General features: G+C 40.0%; 1 pseudogene; it reads right to left on the bottom strand.

Annotated features, from left to right (window-relative positions):
- Gm8346 (predicted gene 8346) lies at nt 6,287-8,182 on the bottom strand (annotated as a pseudogene).

Below are 24,422 nucleotides of genomic sequence, written 5' to 3'. Positions count from 1 at the left end.
CCACACTTTGGTCTTCATTCTCTTGAATTTAATGTGTATAGCAAATTATATCTTATATCTTGGGTATCCTAAGTTTCTGGGCTAATATCCACTTATCAGTGAGTACATATTGTGAGAGTTCCTTTGTGATTGGGTTACCTCACTCACGATGATGCCCTCCAGGTCCATCCATTTGGCTAGGAATTTCATAAATTCATTATTTTAATAGCTGAGTAGTACTCCATTGTATAAATGTACCACATTTTCTGTATCCATTCCTCTGTTGAGGGGCATCTGGGTTATTTCCAGCATCTGGCTATTATAAATAAGGCTGCGATGAACATAGTGGAGCATGTGTCCTTCTTACCGGTTGGGGCATCTTCTGGATATATGCCCAGAAGCGGTATTGCTGGATCTTCCGGTAGTACTATGTCCAATTTTCTGAGGAACCGCCAAACTGATTTCCTGAGTGATTGTACAAGTTTGCAATCCCACCAACAATGGAGGAGAGTTCCTCTTTCTGCACATCCTAGCCAGCATCTACTGTCACCTGAATTTTTCATCTTAGCCATTCTGACTGGTGTGAGGTGGAATCTCAGGGTTGTTTTGATTTGCATTTCCCTGATGATTAAGGATGTTGAACATTTTTTCAGTTGCTTCTCTGCCATTCGGTATTCCTCGGGTGAGAAATCTTTGTTCAGTTCTGAGCCCCATTTTTTAATGGGGTTATGGAGTCTACCTTCTTGAGTTCTATATATATTGGATATTAGTCCCCTGTCCGATTTGGGATAGGTAAAGATCCTTTCCCAATCTGTTGGTGGTCTTTTTGTCTTATTGACAGTGTCTTTTGCCTTGTAGAAGCTTTGCAATTTTATGAGGTCCCATTTATCGATTCTCGATCTTACAGCACAAGCTGTTGCTGTTCTATTCAGGAATTTTTCCCCTGTACCCATATCTTCGAGGCTTTTCCCCACTTTCTCCTCTATAAGTTTCAGTGTCTCTGTTTTTATGTGGAGTTCCTTAATCCACTTAGATTTGACCTTAGTACAAGGAGATAGTAATGGATCAATTCGCAATCTTCTACATGATAACAGCCATTTGTGCCTGCACCATTTGTTGAAAATGCTGTCTTTTTTCCACTGGATGGTTTTAGCTTTCTTGTCAAAGATCAAGTGACCATAGGTGTGTGGGTTCATCTCTGGGACTTCAATTCTGTTCCATTGGTCTACTTGTCTGTCGCTATACCAGAACCATGCAGTTTTTATCACAAATGTTCTGTAGTACATCTTTAGGTCGGGCATGGTGATTGCACCAGAGGTTCTTTTATCCTTGAGAATAGTTTTTGCTATCCTAGGTTTTTTGTTATTCCAGATGAATCTGCCAATTGCCCTTTCTAATTCGTTGAAGAATTGAGTTTGAATTTTGATGGGGATTGCATTGAATCTGTAGATTGCTTTTGGCAATATAGCCATTTTTACTATATTGATCCTGCCGATCCAGGAGCATTGGAGATCTTTCAATCTTCTGAGATCTTCTTTAATTTCTTTCTTCAGAGACATGAAGTTCTTGACATACAGATCTTTCACTTCCTTAGTTAGAGTCACGACTAGGTATTTTATATTATTTGTGGCTATTGAGAAGGGTGTTGTTTCCTTAATTTCTTTCTCAGCCTGTTTGTCCTTTGTGTACAGAAAGGCCATTGACTTGTTTGAGTTAATTTTATATCCAGCTACTTCATTGAAGCTGTTTATCAGGCTTAGGAGTTCTCTGGTGGAATTTTTAGGGTCACGTATATATACTATCATATCATCTGCAAAAAGTGATATTTTGACTTCTTCCTTTCCAATTTTTATCCCCTTGATCTCCTTTTGTTGTCTAATTGCTCTGTCTAGGACTTTAAGTACAATGTTGAATAGGTAGGGAGAGAGTGGACAGTCTTGTCTAGTCCCTGATTTTAGTGGGATTGCTTCAAGCTTCTCACCATTTACTTTGATGCTGGCTACTGGTTTGCTGTAGATTGCTTTTATCATGTTTAGGTATGGGCCTTGAATTCCTTATCTTTCCAAGACTTTTATCATGAATGGGTGTTGGATTTTGTCAAATGCTTTCTCAGCATCTAATGAGATGATCATGTGGTTTTTGTCTTTGAGTTTGTTTATATACTGGATTACGTTGATGGGTTTCCGTATATTGAACTATCCCTGCATCCCTGGGATGAAACCTACTTGGTCAGGATGGATGATTGTTTTGATGTGTTCTTGGATTCGGTTAGCAAGAACTTTATTGAGGATTTTTGCATCAATATTCATAAGGGATATTGGTCTGAAGTTCTCTATCTTTGTGGGGTCTTTTTGTGGTTTAGGTATCAGAGTAATTGTGGCTTTACAGAATGAGTTGGGTAGAGGTCCTTCTGTTTCTATTTTGTGGAATAGTTTGTGAAGAACTGGGATTAGATCTTCTTTGAAGGTCTGATAGAACTCTGCACTAAAACCATCTGGTCCTGGGCTTTTTTTGGTTGGGAGATTATTAATGACTGCTTCTATTTCTTTGGGGGATATCGGGCTGTTTAGATCATTAACCTGATCTTGATTCAACTTTGGTACCTCGTATCTGTCTAGAAACTTCTCCATTTCATCCAGGTTCTCCAGTTTTGTTGAGTATAGCCTTTTGTAGAAGGATCTGATGGTGTTTTGGATTTCTTCAGGATCTGTTGTTATGTCTCCCTTTTCATTTCTGATTTTGTTAATTAGAATGCTTTCCCTGTGCCCTCTAGTGAGTCTGGCTAAGGGTGTGTCTATCCTGTTGATTTTCTCAAAGAACCAGCTCCTCTTTTGCTTGATTCTCTGAATAGTTCTTCTTGTTTCCACTTGGTTGATTTCGCCCCTGAGTTTGATTAATTCCTGCCGTCTACTCCTTTTGGATGAATTTGCTTCCTTTTGTTCTAGAGCTTTTAGGTGTGTTGTCAAGCTGCTAGTGTATGCTCTCTCTAGTTTCTTTTTGGAGGCACTCAGAGCTATGAGTTTTCCTCTTAGAAATGCTTTCATTGTGTCCCATAAGTTTGGGTATGAGGTGGCTTCATTTTCATTGAACTCTAAGAAGTCCTTAATTTCTTTCTTTATTCCTTCCTTGACCAAGGTATCATTGAGAAGAGTGTTGTTCTGTTTCCACGTGAAAGTTGGCTTTCTATTATTTATTTTGTTATTGAAGATCAGCCTTAGTGCATGGTGATCTGATAGGATGCATGGGACAATTTCAATATTTTTGTATCTGTTGAGGTCTGTTTTGTGACCTATTATGTGGTCAATTTTGGAGAAGGTACCATGAGGTGCTGAGAAGAAGCTATATCCTTTTGTTTTAGGATAAAATGTTCTGTAGATATCTGTCAGATCCATTTGTTTCATAACTTCTGTTAGTTTCACTGTGTTCCTGTTTAGTTTCTGTTTCCATGATCTGTTCTTGGTGAAAGTGCTGTGTTGAAGTCTCCCATTATCATTGTGTGATGTGCAATGTGTGCTTTGAGATTTACTAAAGTTTCTTTAATGAATGTGGCTGCCCTTGTATTTGGATCATAGATATTCAGAATTGATAGTTCCTCTTGGAGGGTTTTTCCTTTGATGACAATGAAGTGCCCCTCCTTGTCTTTTCTGATGACTTTGGGTTGGAAGTCAATCTTACCAGATATTAGGATGGCTACTCCATCTTGTTTCTTCAGACCATTTGCTTGGAAAATTGTTTTCCAGCCCTTCATTCTGAGGTAGTGTCTATCTTTTTCTCTGAGATGAGTTTCCTGTAAGCCGCAAAATTGGGTCTTATTTGTGCAGCCAGTTTGTTAGTCTATGTCTTTTTATTGGGGAGCTGAGACCATTGATATTAAGAGATATTAAGGAAAAGTAGTTGTTGCTTCCTGTTATTTTTGTTGTTAAAGTTGGCATTCTGTTCTTGTGGATGTCTTCTTTTAGGTTTGTTGATGGATTACCTTCTTGTTTTTTTCTAGGGTGTTGTTCCCGTCCTTGTATTGGTTTTTTTCTGTTATTATCCTTTGAAGGGCTGGATTCGTGGAGAGATAATGAGTGAATTTGGTTTTGTCGTGGAATACTTTGGTTTCTCCATCTATGGTAATTGAGAGTTTGGCTGGGTATAGTAGCCTGGGCTGGAATTTGTGTTCTCTTAGTGTCTGTATAACATCTCTCCAGGCTCTTCTGGCTTTCATAGTCTCTGGTGAAAAATCTGGTATAATTCTGATAGGCTTGCCTTTATATGTTACTTGACCTTTTCCCTTACTGCTTTTAGTATTCTGTCTTTATTTAGTGCATTTGTTGTTCTGATTATTATGTGTCGGGAGGAATTTCTTTTCTGGTCCAGTCTATTTGGAGTTCTGTAGGCTTCTTGTATGTTCATGGGCATCTCTTTCTTTAGATTTGGGAAGTTTTCTTCAATAATTTTGTTGAAGATGTTTGCTGGTCCTTTGAGTTGAAAATCTTCATTCTCATCCACTCCTATTATCCGTAGGTTTGGTCTTCTCATTGTGTCCTGGATTTCCTGGATGTTTTGAGTTAGGAGCTTTTTGCATTTTCCATTTTCTTTGATTGTTGTGCCGATGTTCTCTATGGAATCTTCTGCACATGATATTCTGTCTTCCATCTCTTGTATTCTGTTGCTGACGCTCGAATCTATGGTTCCAGATTTCTTTCCTAGGGTTTCTATCTCCAGTGTTGCCCCACTTTGTGTTTTCTTTATTGTGTCTACTTCCCTTTTTAGGTCTAGTATGTTTTTGTTCATTTCCATCACCTGTTTGGATGTTTTTTCCTCTTTTTATGTAAGGACTTCTACTTGTTTGATTGTGTTTTCCTGTTTTTCTCTAAGGACTTGTAAATCTTTAGCAGTGTTCTCCTGTATTTCTTTAAGTGAGTTATTAAATTCCTTCTTGATGTCCTCTACGATCATCATGAGATATGTTTTTAAATCCGGGTCTAGCTTTTCGGGTGTGTTGGGGTGCCCTGGAATGGGCGAAGTGGGAGTGCTGGATTCTGATGATGGTGAGTGGTCTTGTTTCCTGTTAGTAAGATTCCTACCTTTACCTTTCGCCATCTGGTAATCTCTGGATTTAGTTGTTATAGTTGACTCTCTTTAGAGATTGTTCTTCTGGTGATTCTGTTACTGTCTATCAGCAGACCCGGGAGACAGACTCTCTCCTCTGAGTTTCAGTGCTCAGAGCACTCTCTGCTGGCAAGCTCTCTTACAGGGAAGGTGCACAGATATCTTGTGTTTGGACCTCCTCCTGGCCGAAGAAGAAGGCCCAAAACAGGACCTTTCCCAGAAGCTGTGTTGCTTTGGCAGTTCCCAGAAGCTGTCAGCTTCTGTGGTGCAGACTCTCACCTGTGCAGACTAATTTCCTAAGTTTGGCAGAGTCCCAGAACCAAGGTGGCGCCTGCAGCTCCTGAGGCTGAGGCCTTCTGATCCAGGTGGACACCTGTCCTCTGGTCGGGAAGGTGGCCGACTGTCTGCGGCCTGAAAAGGGTGCTACCTCAGCGGCTCTGTGGCTCTGCCTGTCCCAAAAGCTGTCCGGTTCTGTGGTGTACCCTCTCACCTGTTCAGACTAATTTCCTAAGTTCGGCGGAGTCCCGGAACCAAGGTGGCACCCGCTGCCTAGTCAATTTTTTAATTAGATATTTTCTTTATTTACATTACAAATATTATCCCCTTTCGTAGTTCCCCCTCCGAAAATCCCCTATCCTCTCCCCCCTCTCCCTGCTCCCCAACCCACCCACTCCTGCTTCCTCCCCAGGTATTCCCCTTTACTGGGGAATAGAACCTTCAAGGGCCAAGGGCCTCTCTTCCCATTGATGACTGACTAGGCCACACTCTTCTACATATGCAGCTAGAGGCACAAGTGCCTCCTTGTGTTTTCTTTGATTCATGGTTTAGTCCCTGGGAGCTCTGGGGTTGCTGGTTAGTTCATATTGTTGTTTCTCCTAGGGGGCTGAATACCCCTTCAGCTCCTAGGTTATTTTCTCTAGCTCCTTCATTGGGGATCCTGTGCTCAGTCTAATGGATGACTATGAGCATCCACTTTTGTATTAGTCAGGCACTGGCATAGCCTCTCAGGAGACAGCTATATCAGGCTCCTGTCAGCAAGCTCTTGGCATCTGCAATAGTGTCTGGGTTTTGTGGTTTTTTACAGTATGGATCCCCAGGTGGGGCAGTCTCTGGATGGTCATTTCTTCAGTCTCTGGTTCATACTTTGTCTCTGTAACACCTTCCATGGGTATTTTGACCCCCCTTCTAAGAAGGATCAGAGTATCCACACTTTGGTCTTCTCTCTTGTGGTGGTTGGACTGCAGGGGCCAGATGGATGGTTCCACTCAGGAATCACTCCCTCAGACCAGATCTTCTGAGATTCAGATGCCATAGTTGCATGTATCTTCTAGACAGAGGGGCTGGCCTCTGTGCTTTCTGGGGTACCAGTTGCTGTTGCAGTTTCCTTCTTGTCTTTAGGCTGCATGGTAGGAAACAGAAATACTCCCTTGATTTTGATGGAATCTGTGAGAAACAGGGTGAGTCGACCCATACCCATGCCCCAGCCAGCCGTTGGGGGCAACCCATATTCCAGGGCAGCACAGAAGTTTTCATCTATGAACATGGAATCATCATCACCAGCAGCCTGGGTCTTGGATTGCTCTTCAAACTATAATTTCTGCCATATGGGATCGTTCAGCTTAGTGTAGGCATCACATACATCCTTCTCAGGACAAACAGCTCAAAATGCTCAGTTAAATCCTCTTTGGAGTGGTGCCATTTGGTCTAAGGACTCATAATCTGTGGGTGATCACAGAAGAATGTAGGACTGATGCATGTCACTTCGAGGAATGTTCCAACAAGCTTATCAAGGAGCTTGGCTGTGGTCCTAGGTGGGGGGCATTCAACAGCTTTTGCAACAGAAATATCAAGAATTTTTCAAGTTTCTTCTATTTCAAAGAGACTGGTTTCTGGCAGCTTCATACCTAGGGCTTTCTCAAACACTTCTACCATGCTGATTCTCCTGAAGGGTGGAGTGAAGTAAGTTTCACAGGCTTGGACTTCTGGCCTGTCTGGGTGGCAGGTGATCTTGTAACTGCTGGTAATGCTTTCTACCATCCCTGACAGCATCTTCTCTGTGATTTCCATGAGGTCATGACTGTCTGCATAGACCATGTAGAACTCACAGGTGGTGAATTCAGAATGTGAGTCAAATCAATCCCTTCACTCCAGAACTGGTGCCCAATTTCATAAACCCTGTCAATGGCACCAACAGCCAGCATCTTATGGTAGGGTTCTGGAGCAATTCTCATACATAAGTTCATTTTCCTGCTCATTGTGATAGGTGATGAAAGGCTTGGCTGAAGCTCCCCCAGGGATGATGCTCATCATGGGAGTTCCAAAGTCCAGGGATCCCAGCTCATCTAAGAAACTTCTTATATCTGTGATTATCTTTAGAGAAGATGACAAATTTCTATCTCACAAACTCCTTCAGTATCAAGCCCAAATATCTCTGAAGAGACCTTATTTCCTTGTCTTTGAAGGCCAAAATGAAGCTGAGGCACATGTGCAAGCAGAGGGACAGAAGTGTGATCTCCTGGGGGATGGTGCTCAGCTTGTCCTTCTTGGTTTTCCCTGGATTACCCTCAACTCTAATTATATCTCCCTGATGCAGTTTTTATTGAGATGCACACATTCTTCCTCTGATTTATAATTCCTGGAGTTGGCCATGACTTGTAACTTGACCTCCTCTCCTCAAAGGTCATAGAAGATGAATTTTCCCCAGACACTCTCTTGGATGTGACCTGCCACTTATGTTGTTAGTCAGGTGATCCCCAGGCTGCAGGTGACTGTATTCTTGAATGAACCGAGTGAATGAGATGTCCACATGGTACTTGGGTGGGTATGAGTCCTCTGTACTGAACTTCAGCTGCTGGACTTTGGATCCTGTAATATTGATTTGGGTCCAGAGTCTCCTCCTCAGCACCCACACCAATGTCAGCAGTGGGGTTGGTGGTGACAGCAGCAGTAGTCTTGTTTAGCTGTTTCTCATTGAGCTCTTTCCACTTGGCCTTTCTCTTCCAGTTTCTTCTCAGCTTTCAGGTGCCTCTTCAGCTCATTTTTGCTTAATTTCAACTCAACATCCACTTTGACTTTACTCTCCTGCAGTGTGGCCATTTCCCCCACTCTGTATTCTCACTTTTGAAAGTCTTTTTATTGCCTCCTAGTCTTTGCCATAATTGCATGTAAAAACTTATGTTGTGAAAATGTTTATTTCCTATTACTGTTATGCCCTGAGACTATCACCTGACTGTTTTCATTGTAGCCATCATAACAGAATTATTTCAACTACAATGATTCTGTTACAAAACCTTATACTTACTAAAAAGACAGTATCTTTTGGGAACATATTTTTAAACGAGAAAAGGGAATTTTATTGACAAAATGAACTCATATATCTGCATGTCATGTATTGTTCAAATGAAATCATACTCTGCATTTTTAGTAAACTTTAGTGTGAAGTAATACAGTTCATATAAAATACTAGAAGGGAATGAAAGGAATTCATTTTAAACAATATCAGTGAGAATTTCCTAAATTATAGAGCAATGATTACATAATTATCTAACATAAAACTTATAGTTATATGATATGAGGTAACAAATGAAAGTTTAGTCCCATCATTATTTTATTAAATCCAATGCAATAGAAACTATCTGTATTTACCAAAAGTCAGCATAATTAGCATAATAAATTTTTCTTAATATCTGCACCAGATTTCATATGATCCCTTGTTTTCTGCCCAGGAGGTCTGCAATCTCAATTAAACTTTGAGATGAGTTGACATGTCTATTTTGTAAGGTGGGAAAAGCAGAAGTATAAAAGTAGTACTATCAGATATGGTTTGATATAGATCAAGTTTAAGAAAAACTTGAAAAAAATGAAAAGTCAATCAAAAAGAGACAGAACAAAGGCTGGGGATGTACTCTGTTGATAGAGTGCTCCCCTCTTGGTATCCTTCCTGGCCCTGCATCATGGATGTGGTGGTGTATTTTTGTATTCTCAGCAGTTGTGAGGTAGAATAGGATGATTAGAGTTCAAAGATATCCTCTGTTGCATAGTGAGTCAAATGTAAAGGGCAGGCACTGCATGTTAATCATCTCCATGTCTTCATGATATATATATATATATATATATATATTAAGTTTTCAAGACAAGGTTTTCTGTGTTTCCCTGGCTGCCCTGAAACTCATTCTGTATACTAGGCTGGCTTCAAACTTACAGAGATCCACCTGCATCTGTGTCCTGAGTGCTTGGCTTAAAGGCATGTGTCACCCCAACCCAACAAATACTATAATATTTTGAACATAGTAGTTGTTCAACATAGGGTGTGTTTTTGCTTTTAAGTGCTGAGGATGGAAATCAGGACCTTGAGCATGCCAGGCAAATATTTTTCAACTGTGTCCTATCTGCAGTCCACCAAATAGGTTTTAAATGACTAAAGGCTGAATCTCTAGGAAGAAAGTGTATGTCAGGCTTAGAGAAACCTTAAGTATCCCCTCTCCTTTGAGGTCATGGATCATTCATTCCAAATAATTTGACAACAAGGCTTTTAAAAAGTAAGGACTCTGGAGCCTTATAAAAACAGTGCATATAGTGTCCTGTGTATGGAACTAGACTCAATAGAACTCCTGAGTCTACTAGCCACTAGAGTATACACTGCAAAGCAGTCAATAGCAGGGATATGAAGACATTAGGAAAATGAGATCATTTTAAAACTAAAGAGAATAGAATCTGGCTGCTATAGAGACCAAACAGTGGTCACAATGGTTGACTCTAGGGGACAATAGAACAAGAGGAAGATAAAATGAGCAATAAAAGGCCATTGAAGGCACACCTGTTCTATTGGGAGACAGGCCTCGGGCAGGATCTGGTTACATGCCTAGAACAATTTCCCTCTTATTTATTTATTTTAAACTCTGAGTAATCTAGGGATAAATTTGGTCTTGGGTGAGGGATTGTTTTAATGTTCCCTACAGGCAACATTCTTTCTTTGTATTGTTAAGCAAAAGAAACACACACACACACACACACACACACACACACACACACACACACTCACTCACATTCCAAGACAGGTCACAGTCAATTAGCCTTTTAAAACACAGTGACAATGTAAATAATATAAGAAAAAGAAAAATAATTTTGACACTAGACATTCAACTCAATTTAAACCCTTCTCTCTCTCTCTCTCTCTCTCTCTCTCTCTCTCTCTCTCTCTCTCTCTCTCTCTCTCTCTCTCTCTCTCTTCATCTCTCTGTTTTCCTCTCCAGTCCCCCTTGGATTTTGCAGATAAGTTCTCAAGTGTATCAGGTTGGCTTCCACCTCCCTATGTAGACAAGGCTGCCATTGGCTGCATACTTTCCACCTCACAAGTGTTAAAATACAGGTGTTCATCAATAGGCACATCTTACATGGTATTCTCCACTGCTAATCATTTTCTTTCTTTTTAAAAGTGTTTGTTTTATATGTATGAATTTTTCTCAAATGTATGCTTGTGTACTATGTATGTACCTGTTGTCCATGAAGAAGAGGGAATGGGGATTCCCCTGGAACTGGAGTTACAGATGATTGTGAACCATATGGATACTGGTAATTGAATCTGGATCTTTTTCATGAGCAACAAGTTTTATTAACCCGTGTTCCATCTTTCCAGCCCCTGCATAATTTTATTATTACATTCTCTGCCTAGAAGACATATTGCTATATGAAATTGATACCTAGGAGATAAACATGGCAGGCAAAAGCATTAGGTTCAAAATAAAGATGTGTGAAAGTGTCATTTCCACTTGATTGAGATTGAAAACACATTTGAAAACATATTTTTAAATATTTTACTGATAACGTATGCATTCCTAGTAGGAAGAAGATCTCCTTTTATAGGGATTTTAAACTTGTTTATTTATTTTTGAGATTATAATAAGATTACATCAGCTTTTCCTTCCCTTTTCTCCCTTTATATTTTTCCCTATAAGCCTACTTGCTCTTCTTCAAATCCATGGCCTCTATTATTCATTAATTGTTGTTACACACATTTATGTATATGCATATATTCCTCAATACATGTTTGGCTTCTTTTTCATACAGTTGCTCTTATATGGACCAAAGAATTTCCTTGTTTAGTTAGTCTCATTTATAGTTTACGTTCGTATCTATAATAGAGTCTCACCCTACCAGATGTGCACTGGTGATGGTACCCAGGACCTTACACATTCTAGATTCTAGGTAAGCCTTTTATCCTCTGATCTCTGTCTTCTGCATTATAGAGGCATATACTATTTCAGTTGAGTATTAAACTATTAGTGGCGGTAGACAGTATGGAAGGATGTTTGGTAGCATGCTCAGAGAACCTGAGATGGTAAAGAGTCCTTGATAGAGGAGGTTCTGGAAAGGAGCTAGAATTATAGAAGTCCAAGGGGTACAGACAACAGTTTTAGCTTGAAGTGACTCACTTTCCTTACGTTTGTGATAAAGAAGTCAATAAAAATATCTCAGAAAAGGAAGAGTTACTTTGGTTTATAGTGTGAGATTATAGAACAGTCGTTCTCAACCTCTGGGTTGCGATCCCTTTGGCAGTGTGTATAAGGACTCTTTCACAGGGGTCACCTATGATCACCTATGATCACCTGAAAACACAGATATTTACATTATAATTCAGAATAATAGCAAATTACACCTCAAGGAGTTGCAGCATTTGAATGGTTCAGAACTGGGATAGATGTTTTTATGACATTGACAATATGATGTGACTGGTCACATTGAATCCATAACTCCTAAGTGAACAGTGATGAAGGCAGGAACCCAGATCACATTCTCCTTTTTATTCAGCAGAAGGCTCCAGTCCATGGAATCCTGCCTCTCACATTTGGGGTGGCTATTCTCTGTTCACCTAAACATTTCTAGAAGTTTCCTCACATCCTCACATATATGCCCAGAGGTGTGTCTCCTAGATGACTCTAGATCCTGTCATGTTTTCAGTTTCAACCAATGTAGGCTTTTTTTCTTATAAAGCAATAAGAAAACACTGCATAGTTTTCATGTGCAAAAAATGACAAATAACCTTCAGTTCCAACTGGATTATGGGACTGAGGAAGGATCATCTAGAGGCAGTGATGCTTCTTGCCTTGCTCCAGAGTCCTAGCAATAGATGAGGAGAGAAATAAATACCTGGACTTGATGGAAGTATGATAGATGAATTAGACAGATTTACTGGTAAACTGATGTCAGTAAACGATCTTCAACACTGAGGAGAGTTTCTGCTTCCCTTGTTTGATCCACTGACCAGAGTATGGCACCTTTGCCTGAATGTACATCACCTAAGGATAATGAGGAACTTAGGGATGCTGCTACATATCTTGAACCCACTCTGTTGTCCTGGATATTGGTATCAGGAGATATACATAGCAGTCAAGGGTTGGGTTCAGAATAGTGATGTATGGAAGTGTCATTGCCACTTGATTATATAGGGATTGATGAAATAAGCTAAGGTGTATATGCTATACCCTGAGGAACACCAACACTCCATGTTTGCTCAAAGATGGAGAAACTGAAATATGGTCTTATGGCCAAAAACTGTAATCACAGAACTTGGGAGGTGGATGTGGCAATATCAGACAGGCATTCAAGACCACACTTAGATACCTATCAGACTGAGTCTAGCCTGTACTACATGAGACTTTGTCTCAAAAAAAAGCAAAATGAAAAACATGAAAATGGAGAAATAAACCAGATGAATGCAGGGAGGGAAAATTTCTCAGAATCAAGATTCAGTTTTTAAAAGGGGAAAACCAAAAATGGCCACCATTCTAGAATGCAAGCGTACACGGTTTCAGAAAAGGGGTAATGACCTTGTAAGGTCAACTCATCATCCCATCGTACCTCTGACTTCCCTCCTGAGTAATATGCAATGAACCCAAGAGCGAGGTGGTTTGTTTTAATATATATAACTGGGGCCCATGGAAAATATTATCCTCCCTTTTAATATAATATAGCTTATTGAGAAATATGCTGGGTGTTTTTCCACAGGCATATGCACAAGCTATCTTATTTTCTTTGTCTGGGGAATCAAGCTTCCTATTTCTGATTTATTATTACACCAATGGGCCAAACACACTAGAATTCACCAAATAAGGAATCAGATTCCTTTAAACGGGGAGAAATCCTACAATTAATTTAAGGGGGAAATGTCCACAGGGATACCAATATTACTTCTGTGTTTGTCAAGCATACACAGGAGGATGATCAAAGGGTAGAACACATTGTAAAAATGTACCCTGTGCTAAAACTGGTTGAAGTCTGTGAGTTTCTGGAAACACAAAGCCCTTTGAACAAAGAGCAGTAACTGTACACAACCTTTGGGTTCACTTAGGGTCAGATATCAAAGATGATCTTACTTACTTTAAGTAATAGAACTGGACACTGGCTGGAAAAGCTTAAGCTAAAAACAGCCCAGAACTGCTGTGACTAACAGGAAGTTTCCAGAAGGAATGAAAGAAAAATGTAAAAGAGGGTGAATGGTTACAAGTTGCTGCTTACTTTGCCTAAAATTTATCCCAACAGTGAATTCAAATAGTGAAGATATTATCTCAGAAAACCAAGTTTCATTTAAGAAAAATTATAAACTTTATAATTTTCTAAGTTCATGATATTAATAAATCTTGGGAATCAGAGAAAAGGAACGGGGAGAATGAGAAACAGAGAGTCTAAGAAATGAACTCTGTGTCTGCCTGACAGCCACTGGATGAAATCAGAAAGAAAACACTGGAAAGAGATCAGGCCTCCTGTAACCCATTAAATATAAAGAAGGAGGAAACAGAGTTAATGTTGGTTATGGCTCCACTTGCTAGATCCAGAGCTGAGCCGAGCTGTTTAAGGCTGAGCAGATCCAGCAATAAAATTTCATAATAAGCATCCATAAAATAACAAGAACAGAAGTTTGCTGGGTTACAGATCAACTACTGCTGCTACCCCAGAGTCTAGCATATACCAGGCAAACACTCTACCCCCACCATCATGCAAGCTGCAGCCTCAGCCTCCATGTGCCAGCCTTAACCAGAAACAAAAATGTTGATGGAACTTTTGAGCTATCTTTTAGTTGTAACTTTAAGTTTTTCAAACGTTACTTTTAATGATGGTTCCTACATGCTTTAATCTCCCTTGTAGCCCACCACCCACCAGAGGTAGTGGAAAAGAAAGGATACAAGGCAGGTGTACCTGTTTAGAAACGGTCTTTGGAGCAACTCCCACTTATGTTGTCTGGAAATCAGGCAGTTCTTTTTGCAGGTTAGGAGGCAGCTGCAGCTTGATCTATCACAAACATGTCATGGATACAAGAGCAGTTCAGACTGGTAGAGTTGGGTTAGCCACAGTGGTGATGTGACCAAGCAGAGACAGCCCAGCCTCAGACTTGGCTCAAGTCAGCAGAAGGGACACAGAGGGATGCCAGGAGAAGTTCTTGGCTGTGCCTCTCTCAGGGAAGCCAAGATCAGTTGAGAATCTAGACCCACAAGCATTGCACAGCTATCTGTACCAGCAAGCCAAGCTCTGTCTCTGTCACTCTGTGGAGTCCTTTTTATACCCTCCAAACATCAGTTGTCCTTCACATGCCTTGACTCAGCATGGGTCTTGCTTCAGCACATGTCTTGTCTTAGCGTGGCTCTTGCCTCAGTATGTGCATCCAATGAGCCAGAGTCCATGGAAGTGGCAAGAAACTGCACCATACCACCAGAAGTTTTTTGGTACTTTAGTTTCTATGGAGTCCTGTCAAATGCAGCTCACCTATGAAATGTAAGACACACCAATACATACAGGTTGTTAGCAGGAATCCTTCATCATGAGTCCTTTCACATGCTTACTTTAGCAGAACATCCTCTTTCCTGTATCTGCTTCAGCAAAATGTTCCTTCACAAGTCTTCCTTAACCTTTCACCCTTTTCTACTTTAATGAGATGTTCCTTTATGTATTTGCGCCAACAAAACACCATCCAACCAACTTTCCAAAAAACCCTTAAGTTTCAATTTCACTAAGGTTTTTTTTTTTTTTTTTTGGTTTTTTTTTGTTTGTTTGTTTTTTTTTTTGTTTTGTTTTTTGTTTTGTTTTGTTTTTTGGTTTTTTTTTTGTCTCTAAAAACAAGATAGTTTTCATAATGCCTCCAGGAACTACTAGTCATTGTGGCAGTCTTAGAAGGTGTTCTCAGAAGAAAGTGGGATCTTTCAAGCCATTTAAACACAGAATTAGAATTCAAATTTTCACTAGCCTATTATGGTGGTTCAAGTGAAAATAGCCTCCACAGGCCTTTAGGCAATGGCACAATTAGAAGGTGTGGCTTTGTTGGACTAGGTGTGTTCTTGTTGGATAAAATGGGGCACAGCTGGGTGGGCCTTCAATCTTTCTCAGATGCTTTTGACAGACCCAGTGTGACAGTCTGTTTCTGCTACCTGTGGATCCAGATGTAGAATTTTCAGCTCCTTCTGAGCACCATATTTACCTGCATGCTACCATGCTTCCTGCTATGATGATAATGTACTAAACCTCTGAAATGTAAGCCAGTTCAAATGAAATGTTTCCTTTATAAGAATTGGTCATAGTGTCTCTTCTGAGAGATAATATCCTAAGTAAGATCCCTACAGTATGAGATCGTTGCACTGGCAGTCATGTCCTTCTGCCTGGAACTCAGTTGGTGGAGAGGTAGATAGTTGGTATAACCTATAACAGCAAAAGATTCAGAGAATAGATAGAGGTTGGACAGGCAAGTTGCTGAACAGAAGTAAGCTAATAGGATGAACAGAGTCTTGAGTAATCTAGAAAAATGGCTTATGATGTTTTAAAAAACATTTTAGTGATTCTCTGAGCCTTTTATATCTTTTATATATTTTGATCATATTCATGCCCAATCCCCAACTTTGACCAAGCCCCACCCCCATACCCTACTCTCCTAACTTCATAGAATCTCTTTATTTTTACTTTTTGATTAAGTCCAATTTGTATTGCCCACGTCCAGTCAGTGGATTGTGGTTGACCTAGTAGTGATTATATATTTAGAGAAAAATAACTCTTCCTCTCCAGTAGCCATCAACTCTCTATGATTCCTCAGCAAGGGGTGGGGTCCATGTTCTAATGTTGACTGGCCTATTTTAAAATGTTCGAGTGAAGAGTCAGGTTCTGTTTTATTGTATAAAATTATATACTGGTTGGTGTTTATTTATTAATATGTTCTTTTATCTGTTTCCTCCTCAACATACATGGCTGAAAGAACAAAAGAGATAAATATTTACTCATCGGAACTGAAGCATCACATGCCAGTTCTCAACAGAATATTAAGCAATGCATAGAATTTGTGGGGGTTCGCTTTAAAAAATGCAATCCTATCTATGCATTGCTTCACAAACTGATAAATAAAACAGCTCCAACGTCTAGGACAGCTCCCTAGTAATGCATTTTCTCATCTTTTTGATGTCTAATCTACATGCAATAAAATTCATCTTTTTTTTTCTGCTTTGTTTTATTTTGTTTTCAGATAGGGTCTCGTGTAAACCAGACTGGCCTCAAGCTTCCTATGAAGCCATGGTTGCCCTTCATTTTTTCATCCTATTGCTATAATCCCCCAAGTGTTGAGATTGTAGGTCTGTGCCACTATGCTCACTCTACTGGCTAGTTTTGTGTCAACTTGACACAACTGGAGCTATCACAGAGAAAGGAGCTTCAGTTGAGGAAATGCCTCCATGAGATCCAACTGTATGTCACTTTCTCAATTAGTGATCAAGGGGAAAGGCCCCTTGTGGGTGGGACCATCTCTGGGCTGGTAGTCTTGGGTTCTAGAAGAAAACAGGCTGAGAAGCTGTGGAAGCCAGCCAGTAAGAATATCCCTCCATGGCTTCTGCATCATCTCCTGCTTCCTGACTTGCTTGAGTTCCAGTGCTGACTTCCTTTGGTGATGAACAGCAGTATGGAAGTGTAAGCTGAAAAACCCTTTCCTCCCCAACTTGCTTTTTGGTCATGATGTTTGTGCAGGAATAGAAACCCTGACTAAGACACTCACTTTAAAATTTGCTTTTAATTCAATGGTACATGCAAACTGTTAGGTAGCACTGTTTCATTTTTGCAGCAATTTTCTTCAACTGGCCTGAGTAAAGCCACTTTACTTCCATTACCAGACACTCTACCTCTTCTCTTTCCGCTCAGTGCCTCCCAAGCACTATGAGCCTTCTGGCTCTGTGGATATATCTATTGAGTACAACTGGATGCCTATTATACCTGGTCTTTTAAAATTGGCTACTTTCATTTAGCATGTTTCAAAGGTCAGTCCATGTAATAGAGTATACAGCTATCCCATTCCTTTTCATAACTAAACCTCATCCTATAGTTTATGAATTCATCAGTGGAGAGTAGACATTTGTCTGTCATGAGTATGCTCTTATAAACTCCTATTCACAGATTTCTGAGTCTCTGTGATTTTAATTCACTTGCTTCCATACTCAGTGCTTAACATGTGTGATGGGGATTGAACTCAGGTCCTTATACTTGCATAAGAAGCACTACTCATTGAATGATCTCCCTGTCCCCAAACTGAATTTCAAAGCAGCTGAACCCTTATCATTTCTATCAGCAAAATTTGAATGGTTCAGTTGAAGTGGAAACTTCTAGTTCTGAACATATATGTCTTAGTTAGGGTTTTACTGTGGTGAACAGACACCATGACCAAGGCAAGTCTTATAAAAACAGCATTTAATTGGGGCTGGCTTACACGTTCAGAGGTTCAGTACATTATTATCAAGGTGGGAGCATAGCAGTATCCAGGCAGGCATGGCGCAGGAGGAGCTGAGAGTTCTATGTCTTCATCCAAAGGCTGCTAGTAGAAGACTGACTTCCAGGCAACTAGGCTGAGGACCTTATACCCACACCCACAGTGACACACCCATTCCAACCAGGTCACACCTATTCCAACAAGGCCAAACCTTGAGGTGGTGCCACTTCCTGGTCCAAGGATATACAAACCATCACAATATACTAATAACTTTTTGGGCTCTTTCTCTAGCAATGCTGTAAATTCAGTTGAGACTGTTTTATAATTAATTAGTTATTTAATTAATCAATGAATGAATGAATACGTAATTAATAAAAGGTCTTACTATGGAGTCTGGGTTTTAGAAGCACTAAAAACTTTTCCACTACCTCTTCTGGATGGTGGGCTAGAGGATAGGTTGAATCCAAGTAGGTTGCAAAGAATATATGCCTACATTCAGTTTCTTCACTTCCTCATTAACATCCGTTATTCTCTCTTCCAATTATAGGTACGTTAGTGCACGTGAAGCAGCCATGTCAGGTAGTGTCCTCATGCATATAATATACAATACAGAAATTCTCTTTCATTAAGGACATGTCTTAATGCTATCTATTTGTTATGGTTAAGGAGACAATATTGACATGTCATTATTGATCCAAGTGCATAAGTCACATAAGCGGTCACACTGGATGTTGGACATTCCCTGAGACATTGTATTTAGCTTTCTTTAGCCATTGTTATTTTTTGTGATGGGATCACATGATGCAGTCCAGGCTTATCTTGAATTCTCAACATTTTTGATTCAGTCTTTAAGCCCAGGTATTGAAAGTACATACCACTATATCTTTATTTTTTAAATTAGGTTAGTTTTATTTTTTTAATTGATCTGTGAATTTTTCTTATAATTTATAAATACATTTTTTTTTATTTTTGGCGTTTTGAGACAGGTCTTTCTATGTGTAACCTTGGCTGGATTAGAATTTGCTTTGAGGACCAGGCTGGCCTCGAATTCACATAGATCTGACTGTCTCTGCCTCCCCAGTCCTGTGATAAGGACATATGCAAGTATGTCTTTCTCACAGATATCTCCTTAGATATAGGTATTGCAATATTTTCTCATACAGTATATATTAGCATTGTACATTTTGTGCGACTGAGATAGCTACATGCCTGCCTTGTACTTCCTTGCATTTTTGTGGTGTCTTTCTTTGGAGTAATGAATTACTTGAATATATGAGGTTCAAGGATAAAGTTTGAGCATGTTGGTATATGGCTATAAATCTGCTGCTCAGGAAGCAGGATAGAAGGATTGTAAGTTTGAGAACCAATGGATAAAGTTGAGGTGCTTGGGGTGTAGCCATGTGGTACAGCACTGATCTATCATGCTCAAGGCCTTGGACTCTAACAATGCTGTAAACACAGTTGAGATTGTTCAATCAATCAATCAATCAATCAATCAATCAATTCCTAATTAAAGGTCTTACTATGAAGTCCTAGTTTTGGAAACACTGTGTAGGCCAAACTAGCCTTTATCTTTTGGCAATCCTCATTCCTTATCCTCTGGAGTTCTGGGATTACAGACATGTGACATCATGCCAGCAAAGACTGATCTAGTTAAACACATTAAAGCCATTTATATAATATAATGATGTTGTCCATACCCAGTATACTGCCTGGGATCACATTGATTCTAAATACAATACTGCTGTCTACATTTTTTTTTTGTTTTTCAAGACAGGGTTTCTTTGTATAACCCTGGCTGTCCTGGAACTCTCTTTGTAGACCAGGCTGCGCTCGAACTCAGAAATCTGCTTGCCTTTGCCTCCCAAGTGCTGAGATTAAAGGCGTGCACCACCACACCCGGTCTTACATTCTTTACCAAGAGCTAAGTAAGAGTCCAGGAGCACTGCTCTAGAGTGTCCCAGAGTCAGACTATAGTGTATTTCAGAATCACTAGGAGCTCTCTCTCCTTAAGCACGCAAATTGTACCCCACATTCATCAGACTTTCATATTTAGTAGGTGTGAAGTAGAGAGTAATATCTGTCCTAAATTTTCTCAGAATCCTCAGAGGAATAACTGATGCTGACAAGTACTGAGCCCCAGGGTGAGAACCAGGCACACAGCTACCTTTCCCATTGTGCCTGTGGTTTGCAAAGCTGTTGAATGGTGAAAGGATTTTACCAATTTTCCAAGTACCTCCTCCAAGCTTTTAATCCACAAGTGTGAATTTCTATGTCCTAAGGTGATACATGTTGTGCTGTCACCAAATTTTTGAATGTGGTATGAGTCTTAGAACCCCTTCATTATATTATTGGTATGGTTGCATTGTATGACTGAAGATATATTATTTGTGTCTTATTGTGTAACAAAGCTGTCCCCCCACCATGTAAAGTTAGCACCAATAAATGCAATATATCTGAAATTATGATCACTTTGTTCTTCAGTTGACACTGTCCTACAAACCAAACCTTTTCTCCACTCTCAGTTATTTTCAGTGGCAAGACTATTAATTATGTTGACCTAAAACTAGAGCTGAATGTAAGCAAGTTACCCAAATTATGTAATGGTTTTGAAACCATAACCTTTAGGCATGCCAGTATCTGTACTATCTTGAAATCAAAGCAACTGTGGTTTTTCCAAAACAAGATGCTTCAGAAACATTATCCCTTACTTTAATGTTTCATGGCTTTTTTTCTTTACAAACTACTTGCCCAAGCCATTCATTCATTCGTGGGTAAAAAAACTTTTGCATGCTAAGTCAATCACTGAGCATTTCCAACTTTACTTTTCCGTTTAAAAAGTGAAATCTGCTCTCTCTGACACAGCAGGAATTAAGCACATAAGAATTCACAATGACTGGCAATATGCACAGGGCCTGCACAGGTTCAAGCTAGATCAAGTCCCAGCACTGAATCTGATAAATGGACAGAGACTTCCACTGTTAACCAAGAAGCTACGTGTAATTGCTATCCACTTCAAAGGCAAAATCCGTTTTCTATAACAGAAACTCAATAAATTCATTAACCACAGATCAGGGCATGTCCCAAACACTGAAGTAGATTACTAACTCAAAGTGAATAAAATAAAGTGAAATCTGTTGTTAAAGAAGAATGTTTTGGGGATGGAGCATGTAGATTAGTTGGTAGAGTTCATGCCTAGCCAACATCAAGCCCTGGTTTGATCCTAAACACTGCATAAACTAGCTGTGCCTAGAACCCTGTTCCTGGTAAGTGGAGGCTATCTTGTGATATTGAGACTGTCTACAGAAAAAGTTAATGGCATTATCTTCACTATTACAGTATGTGGGGGACACGGATGAATGCCTGTGCTGTAACCAACACCCCTTCATTTTATCACATGAAGCCCAATTTTGGCTCCACTAGTTTTGCTTTTGTGACATGTTTTAGTCACTATATTACCTACTAAGTAAATCCTTATTTATCTGAGTACATCCTAATCTTTGTGTTGTTGGAAATATGACCATGGCCTTCAACTTTCATTTACTATGAAAATGCCAAGTTTTTTTTTTCTAAAACAATTTTTCTGATCTGTGAATAGCATTCACAAGATGCTATGGTCTCTTCTTCACTGGCTGTGGCTACATATAGATGTAATGGATCAGGCTGCAGTAATTACCTTGAGGTCATGAGAAAGAAAACCCTGAGGACAAAACTGATAACACAAGCAGAGCAGACACATTGAAAAGACCTTGTACTTGCTTTATTCTCTGAGACACTACAACATATCAAAACCAAAAACTCCAAAGTGTGTCCTGCCTTTAGGAGTTGTAGGGACAAAGATGGATCAGAGACAAAGGAAATAGCTGACCAATGACCAGCCCAAATTGAGACTCAACCCATGAACAAGAACCAATCCCTGAAACTATTAATGATACTATGTTATGCATGTAGGCAGGGGCATAGCATAACTGTCCTCTGAGAGTCTCCACCCAGCAGCTGACTGAAACAGATACAAAGACCCAAAGCCAAACATTAAACAAGAGCTCTGAAAATCTTGTGGGAGAGTTGAGAGAAGAACTGTGGGACTCAAACAGGATAGGGACTCCACAAGAAGAAACAATAGAGTCAACTAATCTGGACACTTGGGTGCCTCCAGAGACTAAATAGCCAACTAAAGAGCATACATGGGCTGGTCTGAGGCCCCCTGCATATATGTAGGAGCTGTGCAGCTTGGTCTTCTTGAGTCTCCCCAACAATTGGAGTGGGGCCTTATCCTGACTCTATTGCTTGGTTATGGAGAGGCCTCAGTGAGAAATAACTAGTTCTGCAGAAACATGATGTATGAGGGTGGATTGGTACCCAAGGGGGCCTCCCACTTCTTAGAGTATAAGAGGAGGTGTGATAGGGGAGGGCTGTATGAGGAGGTACTGGGAGAAGGGGTCTATGATCTGGATGCAAAATGAATAAATAAAAAAATTCCTGGGAAGAAAAGATTCTCATGACACTACCCCTTATATGGATTAATTTGTTCTTGAATAAGAAGTCTACTATAAAATCTTGTTTTCTTAGGTCTCATATGATCTTTTAGACACTCATCGGGCTGTCTTGGAGGTCTTCTAGCTTGAATGCCATAACCTCTCAGCCTGAAGGAACAAACCTACAATATTAACTACCCAGGAGACTCAGGCAGGAGGATTAAAAGTTCAAGGACTATCTGGACCATGTAGTGAGTCCAACTGAAAATGAAACAACACGTTTTTCTGTAACAAATGAAAAAGTGAAGAAGGTTGAAAAAACCTGGGGCTATAGGTGAAACCAGAGAACTTGCCTGTCAATTGCATGGGCCTAGCTTCACTATCCAGCATGGCAAAAGTCCAGAATTAATTAATTAATGAAGAGCCAAACTGAACATCTTGTCTTTTTTTAAATTAGATATTTTCTTTTTTTACATTTCAAATACAATACCCTTTCCTAGTTTCCTCTCTGAAAATAAACTACCCCCACCCTCCTCCCCCTGCTCCCCAAACCACCCACTTCTTCTTCCTGGCCCTGGCATTCCCCTATACTGGGGCATAGAATCTTTACAAGACCTAGGGCTTACCCTCTCATTGATGGCCAACTAGGTCATCCACTGCTACATATGCAGTTAGAGACATGAGTCCCACCATGTGTTTTCTTTGATTGGTGATTTAGTCCCAGGGAGCTCTGGGGGTACCCTGATATGCCACCTCACACCAGTCAGAATGGCTGAGATCCAAAATTCAGATGACAGAAGATGCTGGCCAGGATGTGGAGAAAGAAGAACATTCCTACATTGCTGGTGGGATTGTAAACTGATACAACCGCTCTGAAAATCAGTTTGGTGGATGCTCAGAAAATTGGACATAGTACTACTGGAGGATCCAGAAATACCAGTCCTAGGCATATATTCACAAGATGCTCCAACTTGTAATGAGGATGCCTGTTCCACAATGTTCATAGCAACCTTATTTATAGCAGCCTGAAGCTGGAAAGAACCCAGATGTCCCTCAACAGAGGAATGGATACAGAAAATGTGACCCTGTACTTACACAATGGATTACTACTCAGCTATAAGAAACAATGAATTTATGAAATTCTGAGACAAATGGGTGGATCTGGAGGATATCATCCTGTGTGAGGTAACCCAATCACAAAAGATCACACATGATATGCACTCACTGATAAGTGGATATTATCCCAGAAGCCAGAATACCCAAAATACAATTTGCAAAATATATGAATCTGTCTTTTAATGTACCCAGTATTTATGTTATTGTGTTAACTATCAACACAAAATAGGGATGGCCCTAAAACACATGAATGCAGCACAACCCTAAGTCAGATACCTAAGGCCAAAAATTAAGCCCCCCAAAAAATTAGTAATAGAAAATAAAGACGAAGATTTGATATTAACTGGCACGCATTGAGATTTGCATGCTGATAACTGTGGAGGCTGAATAATGACTATACCAAAGTTCATCATCGTTATATTCTCTACATTCACATTTGTGCAAATGGTTGTATCAGGAGGATATCATCCTGAGTGAAGTAACCGAATCACAAAAGACTTCACTTGATATGCACTCACTGATAAGTGGATATAAGCCCAGAGACTTAGAATCCCAAGATACAATTTGCAAACACAAGAAAATCAAGAAGAAGGAAGGCCAATGTGTGGATACTTCATTCTTCCTTAGAACAAAATACCCATGGAAAGAGTTAAAGTGACAAAGTTTAGAGCTAAAATGAAAGGATGTACCATCCAGAGACTATCCCCCCCCCCGCCCCGGATCCATCCCATAATCAGTCACCAAACACAGATACTATTGCATATGCCAGCAAGATTTTGTTGACAGGACCCTGATATACCTGTTTCTTATGAGGCTATGCCAATGCCTGGCAAACACAGAAGTGGAGGCTCACAGTCAGCTATGGGTTTGAACACAAGGCCCCCAATGGAGGAGCTAGAGAAAATACCCAAGAAGCTAAAGGCGTCTGCAACACTATAGGTGGAACAACAATAGGAATTATCGAGTATCCCCAGAGCTTGTGTCTCTAGCTGCATATGTAGCAGAAGATGGCCTATTCAGCTATCATTAGAAAG

The sequence above is a fragment of the Mus musculus genome, chromosome X (assembly GCF_000001635.26).
Source record: "Mus musculus strain C57BL/6J chromosome X, GRCm38.p6 C57BL/6J".
NCBI classification, from domain to species: domain Eukaryota; kingdom Metazoa; phylum Chordata; class Mammalia; order Rodentia; family Muridae; genus Mus; species Mus musculus.
The sequence above is the reverse complement of the archived record's forward strand: the minus strand, read 5'-3'. Positions and strand labels throughout refer to the sequence as shown.